General features: G+C 39.9%; 1 non-coding gene across 1 annotated transcript; it reads left to right on the plus strand.

Annotated features, from left to right (window-relative positions):
- The first annotated feature begins 6,552 nt into the window (after nt 1-6,552).
- On the plus strand, nt 6,553-6,659 carry LOC132297836 (small nucleolar RNA R71). Its single transcript, XR_009479426.1, has one exon. It is a non-coding gene; the product is annotated as a small nucleolar RNA R71 (small nucleolar RNA).
- The last annotated feature ends 585 nt before the right edge of the window (nt 6,660-7,244 follow it).

The raw sequence follows: 7,244 nt of genomic DNA on the forward strand, positions 1-7,244 counted from the left end.
AACCAACCGCCGGAAATCGTGGCCGGAGAAGAACCAGCCTTGTTCGCCGGCGAAACCAAGCCGAAATGGCCAGAGAGAAACGAACCCGCGACGCCGAAAAAATGAACCCAGTTGCGACGCCGGAAAAATAGCTCAGACCCATGGCGCCGGAAAAATAAAGGCCGAAACAGCCTTGATCGCCGGAGAACGAGACAGATGTGAAAAGATGCAACGCCGAGATCGCTGGAGAACTGCGAACAGATGCGAAGCTGTAATCGACGACGAACCCAGCCGCGAGGCCGTTTGATGAACCAACCGCCGGAATCGCTGGGGAAAACGACGAGTCACAAGCTCGCCGGAGAGGACCAATCTGGAATCGGATTGATTCAAGCACGGCTGGAAGAAAACGGACAGCCGCGACGCCGACGAATTAAACAAGAACCAGGAAATGGCGCTGGAAGATGAACAGATGCGATGCCGGAAAGAAAGCAGATGCAACGCCGCTGCTGTTTTTTTATTTTTTATTTTATTTTTTTATTTTTTTATTTTTTCAGAAAGACGACCCAGACACTCGCCGGAAAGTAACGAACAGCCGCGTCGGAAAATAAAAGGCGAAGCCAACGGCGAACTCAAACCGTCGGCGGAGAAGAACTCAGAACCATGGCGCCGTTTTTAACAGCCGCGACACTGTGGAAGAGGAGAAGAGATCAGCGGAAGATTGTGGGTTCCTGTACATCGTGAACGCTAGGAGGAAATTTAGAGTGGCGACTCGAAACTGGGAGAACAGAGAGGAATGTATTTTGGAGATTGAAGGTGGGGCACAACAAAGCTAAGGGGCGATCGATCTGCTTTGATGGGGGATCGATAATTTTAGGCAAAAAATGTCCCCTTCACTGTTTAATGAGAATGGAGAAACATAAGTAAAATGGGATCGATCCCTTTGGACGGGGGATCAATCCACTTGGCCTATTTTTTTGTTGCTCTCTGCCAAGAAAATGGGATCGATCTCCTACCCATTTTGGGATCGATCTTTCTTTTTTCTTTTTTTTTTTTCAATTTTTCAATTCAATTTTTTTTTTTTTTAAAAATAAAAATAAAAATAAAAATAAATAAATAAATAAAATAAACAAAAAAAATAAAACAAAATAAAGCTAAAAAGAATATATACACTAAAATGAAAAATAGATAAAAAATAAAATAAAAATAATAATAAATAAAATTGAAATAAAATCACTTATCAACCTATACTAATTAATACTTTTTAAAAAAATTTTTTTTTTATATTTTTGAATAAATCAAAACTAACATGAAATATATACAAAAATAATAAAAATAATAATAAAATAGAAATAAAATCAAACACCAACCTACATTACTGATTTACAATTTTTTTTTTTTTTTGAATTTTTTAAAATTTTTTTAAATTAAAAAAATGCATAAATGTACAAAAGGAAAAATAAAAATAAAATAATAATAAAATGGAAATTAAAATGCAACGAAGGAGAAACTCGATACAACTAGTGTTTAACGTCGCTAGAAAGACGTGAGATGTTCTCAATCTTCAAAGTAAATGGGATCTACCAAGAGGGCAGATTCCACATTTCTTTGAAAATTTTGTCCATCAATGTATGGTTTAAGCCTTTGACCATTAACTTTGAAGGTCCCTTCATCTTTTAGATTTTTAAGTTCAACAGCTCCATGAGGTGAGACGGAAATAATTTGATAAGGGCCTTCCCATTTGGTTCGAAGCTTTCCAGGGAAAAATTTGAGCCTAGAGTTGAATAACCAAGCCTTTTGACCGGCTTCAAAGGACTTTTTCATAATATGTTTATCATGAAATGCTTTTGTCCTTGCCTTGTAAATTTTCGAACTATCATAGGCATCATTTCTCAATTCCTCTAGCTCATTGAGTTGGAGTAAACGGTCCTTTCCAGCCTTATCAAGATCAAAGTTGAGCCTTTTTATTGCCCAAAGTGCTTTGTGTTCTAGCTCAACCGGAAGATGACAAGGCTTCCCATAAACAAGTCTATATGGAGACATGCCTATTGGAGTCTTGTAAGTTGTCCGGTAAGCCCACAAAGCATCGTTCAATTTTCTTGACCAATCTTTTCGGGTCGGATTGACAGTTTTCTCAAGAATATGCTTGATTTCCCTATTTGACACCTCGACTTGCCCACTTGTTTGGGGATGGTAGGGAGTGGCCACTTTATGTGTGACGGAGTATTTCAAGAAAAGTTGCTTCAAGAATTGATTACAGAAATGTTTTCCTCCATCACTTATCATAGCCCTTGGCATACCAAAACGAGCAAAGATATTTGATTTAACGAATGCAATTACCACGGAGTGGTCATTCGTTTTGGTAGCACAAGCCTCAACCCACTTTGAAACATAATCAACGGCAACGAGGATATATTGAAAGCCATAAGACATTGGGAATGGTCCCATAAAGTCTATGCCCCATACATCGAAGATTTCAACTACAAAGATTGAAGTTAAGGGCATCATGTCTCTCTTTGACATTGATCCCAACTTTTGACACCGAACACACACCTTACAAAAGTTATAGGCATCTCGGTGGATAGTGGGCCAGAAGAGCCCGCTTTGAAGAACCTTCAAAGCGGTCTTTTTTTCACTAAAATGCCCACCACAAGCAAGTGTGTGACAAAACGCAAGGACGCTCGGAACTTCACTTTCCGGCACACATCTCCTGATGATTTGATCCGGGCAATAACGAAACAGAATGGGATCTTCCCAATAGTATTTTCGGATGTTAGCAAAGAATCGGTCCTTTTCTTGTTTTGACCAATTAATGGGAAGTTTGCTGGTTGCAAGATAGTTAACAATGTCGGCGAACCAAGGCAACGTCCTATTTGAGATTTGAAAGAGTTGTTCATCCGGAAATGATTCATGAATTTCAAGATTTGGAGAAGATTCAACCATTAATCTAGACAGATAATCGTAACGACATTGTCGGAGCCCTTTTTATCCTTGATTTCAAAGTCAAATTCTTGAAGAAGTAGAATCCATCTTATCAAGCGAGGTTTGGTTTCCTTTTTCATTAAAAGATGCCTAAGAGCGGCATGATCGAAAAACACAATTACCTTAGATCCTAAGAGATATGACCGAAATTTATCAAGGGCATATACTACGGCAAGTAACTCTTTCTCGGTGGTAGAATAGTTCAATTGGGCACCTGATAAAGTCTTACTCGCATAGTATATAGCATATGGTAGTTTACCTACCCTTTGCCCCAAAACAGCACCCATTGCGAAGTCGGAAGCATCACACATAATCTCAAATGGTAAGGACCAATTTGGAGGTTGCATGATAGGAGCGGATGATAGAAGAGTGCGAAGTTGATGAAAAGCATTTAGGCATGCTTCATCAAAGACAAATGGAGTCTCCTTGGCAAGAAGGTTACACAAGGGTCTAGCAATTTTGCTAAAGTCTTTGATGAATCGGCGATAAAAATCGGCATGTCCTACAAGGATCACCGTAGTAGGTGGAGACAATTCAGAAATTAGCTCAACTTTCGCTCTATCTACTTCTATTCCTCTTTTAGAGATGACATGTCCAAGCACGATTCCTTCTTGAACCATGAAATGGCTCTTTTCCCAACTTAACACAAGATTAGTCTCACGACATCTTTGAAGCACTTTTTTGAGATTTTGGAGACACGAATCAAATGAGGACCCAAAAACCGAGAAGTCATCCATGAAGACTTCTAAATACTTCTCCACCATGTCCGAAAAAATTGACATCATACACCTTTGGAAAGTGGCAGGAGCATTGCACAATCCGAAAGGCATCCGTCGATAAGCAAATGTACCGAAAGGACATGTGAATGTGGTCTTTTCTTGATCCAATGGATCTAAGGCCACTTGATTGTACCCCGAGTAACCATCTAGGAAGCAATAGTATTGTTGCCCAGCCAATCTTTCCAAGATTTGGTCAATGAAAGGCAATGGAAAATGGTCCTTCCTAGTGGCAGAATTCAGCTTTCGGTAATCTATACAAACACGCCATGAAGTGGCGGTGCGTTTCGAAATAAGATCACCCTTAGTATTTTCAACAACTGTGATTCCCGACTTTTTAGGAACCACTTGAGTTGGACTAACCCATTTGGAATCAGAGATAGGATAAATGATTCCTGCAACTAGAAGTTTCACAACCTCCTTCATGACAACTTCCTTCATATTTGGGTTCAATCTCCTTTGAGCATCCCTAAATGGTTTTTCATCCTCTTCCATGTGTATGCGATGCATACAAATAGAAGGGTCAATGCCTTTTAAGTCAGCCACACTCCATCCAATGGCTTCTTTGTTAGCTTTAAGCACTTCCAAAAGATCATTCTCTTGGTCATTTTCAAGATTGGAAGCAATGATGACCGGAAGAGTCTCTTTTGGGCCTAAGAAGGCGTATTTCAGATTTGATGGAAGGGGCTTAAGCTCAAGAATAGGAGGAGAGATGAGAGATGGAACTGGTGGAGTACTAGAGAGTGAAGGAAGAGGTTCTTTCTTGCTTTTCCAAGGTGGGTAATCCAAAGTGGCCACAGAGTCCATTAAAGCATTCACCTCACTTATGGATCCTTCTGTGTCAAAACCACAACTTTCAAACATTTCGCAAAGGCACGCCTCAAGAGGGTCCTTAGATAAAATAGAGGGAAGAGTCTCCTCTATGGTTTCATCCAAGACATCTACTAGGAAACACTCGTCTTCATCTGTGGGATGTTGACTTGCGTTGAATACATTAAGCTTAACCATCATGTTGCCAAAAGAAATGTCCATAATGCCGGATCTACAATTAATGGTGGCATTGGCAGTGGCAAGGAATGGCCTTCCTAGGATGACTGGAATGTGATTGGTGAGATTAGGGACTGGCTCAGTATCTAGTACCACAAAATCAACCGGGAAATAAAATTTATCAACCTTAATTAGAATATCCTCAACAATCCCCCTTGGTTTCTTAATTGATCTATCGGCTAGTTGGATTACTACCGATGTTGGCTTCAAGTCCCCTAACCCTAACTGCAAGTAAACAGAGTATGGAATGAGATTGATACTTGCACCTAAATCAAGGAGAGCTCTACGAACCTCTTGGTTTCCAATAACACAAGAAATAGTCGGAGCACCCGGATCCTTGAACTTAGGAGGAGTGTTAGAAAGAATGATGGAACTCACTTGTTCTGTTAAAAGCACTTTTTTAAGGTCCCTTCCCTTGCTCTTCCTCTTTTGTGTGCACAAGTCCTTCAAGAACTTTGCATATGGTGGAATTTGCCTAATTGCATCTAGAAGAGGAAGATTGATTTTCACTTGTTTAAACACTTCCATCATATCATGAATTTTTCCTTCTTATCTCCCAAATGATGAAGTCTCTCTCAAAGCTTGAGGAAATGGAGCTTTTGGCTCATAAGGCTTCTCTAATTGGGGAGATGATGATGAAGATAATGGAATGTCCTTTTTGGAACCACTAGCATCCAAGGAAATTGGAATAGAATTTGGAATGGGATGGATGCAACCACTTGGTTGTGCCAATTCATTATCCTCCTTAGGTACCTCTACCTTATTATCCACTTTCCTACCACTCCTCAAGGTAGTAATTGCTTGAACTTGCTCATTTCCAGAAAATTCTGATGAAGGACTTGCTTGCGCCATAAATTGCCCTTTAGGATTGGTCTCAGTTTGACTAGGCAACTTACCTTTCTCTCTCACATTTAAAGAATTAGCTAATTGCCCAATTTGAGCTTCAAGCTTTGCAATTGATTGAGAGTGAGAATGAAACAGTTGATTATCTTTTTGAAGATTACCTAAAGCCTGCAAGACTTTGTCCTCAAAAGCTGAACTTTTAGGAGGCGCTTGATTTGGATTAGAGTAAGATTGAGAATTTGATGCTTGAGGATGAGAGTAGGACTGAGGATTTGATGCTTGAGGTTGAGAGTATTGATTCAGATTCTGAGGATAGAATGAAGGACGGTAACCTTGAGAATTCTGATTTTGATTTTGGAGATGTGGGGGAACATACTTTGCTTGGTAACCTTGATTTTGAGGAGGGTTTGCACCGTCTCCTTGATTTCTCCATGCAAAGTTTGGATGATTTTTCCACCCCGGATTGTAAGTATTGGAATAAGGGTTGTTCCCTTGATGAATGAAAGCAACATTTGCTTGTTCTTGAGACTCACTTGGTATAATTTGTCCAAGAGGGCAATTTGAAGTATGGTGAGTGTAACTAGAACAAGTCATGCACATTTCATTGGAATGGTGAGGATATGATTGAGTTGCCGGACCTTAATTCAAAAGGAATGTATCAAACCTTTGAGTAAGATTTTTGACCTCAGCGGTAATTTCCATGGAAGAGTCTATTTGATTTATAGCTTTCTTTCCTCCCATATGTGCTAGGTGACTACCCCTAGAAGATGAAGATCTATGCATTGAGTTTTCACTCATTTTTTCGAAAAGTTGCCAAATTTCATCTTCATTTCTTTCAATGTAGCTTCCGCCACAAGAAGCATCAACAATGCCCTTATTGGCATCGGATAAACTTGAAAAGAAACATTGAACTAATTGCCACTTAGGAATGTCATGATGTGGACACTTCCGTAGCAAGTCATTCAAACGTTCCCATGCTTCATGAAGGGGTTCTCCTTCTTGTTGTTTAAATTCACGAATGGAAGTTCTCATGGCATCAGTTCGACTTGCGGGGTAATACTTTTTTAAGAACTCTTGTTGCAATTGTGCCCAAGAGGTGATTGTATTCGGCCGCAAGTTATTGAACCAATATTTAGCTTTATCCCGAAGAGTGAAAGGGAAAAGCTTCATTTTTAGGACTTCTTCTCAAACATCCGTGATTTTCACGGTGGAGCAGACTTCCAAAAACTCATCTAAATGTTTATAAGGCTCTTCATTGCTCAACCCATAGAAAAGGGGGCACATGTTAATGGTGGAAGCCTTAATCTCATAATGATGAGCACGAAAATTTGGCAATTGAATGCAAGTGGGTGCATTATATTGATTTGGAGTGTAACGATCCCTAAGGACCATTGGAGGATTGAGAGGATTGAGAGGAGGATATGGCATTTGACCTTGTTGATGATATGCCATTTGACCTTGTTGAGGGTATGCCATTTGAACATATTGTTGTTGTTGCTCACCAATTGGGGGAACAACATTTGGCCTTGGTATCCCTAGATTAGGTTGTTGCACCGCATGATTAACTGGTTGTGGCATTCCCAAGGGTTGATGCACACCTTGAGGATCCACGATATGAAC

This window comes from Cornus florida, unplaced genomic scaffold, assembly GCF_030987335.1.
Source record: "Cornus florida cultivar Cherokee Brave unplaced genomic scaffold, ASM3098733v1 CherokeeBrave_3.0.0_Hap2_Chr02, whole genome shotgun sequence".
Lineage (NCBI taxonomy): Eukaryota > Viridiplantae > Streptophyta > Magnoliopsida > Cornales > Cornaceae > Cornus > Cornus florida.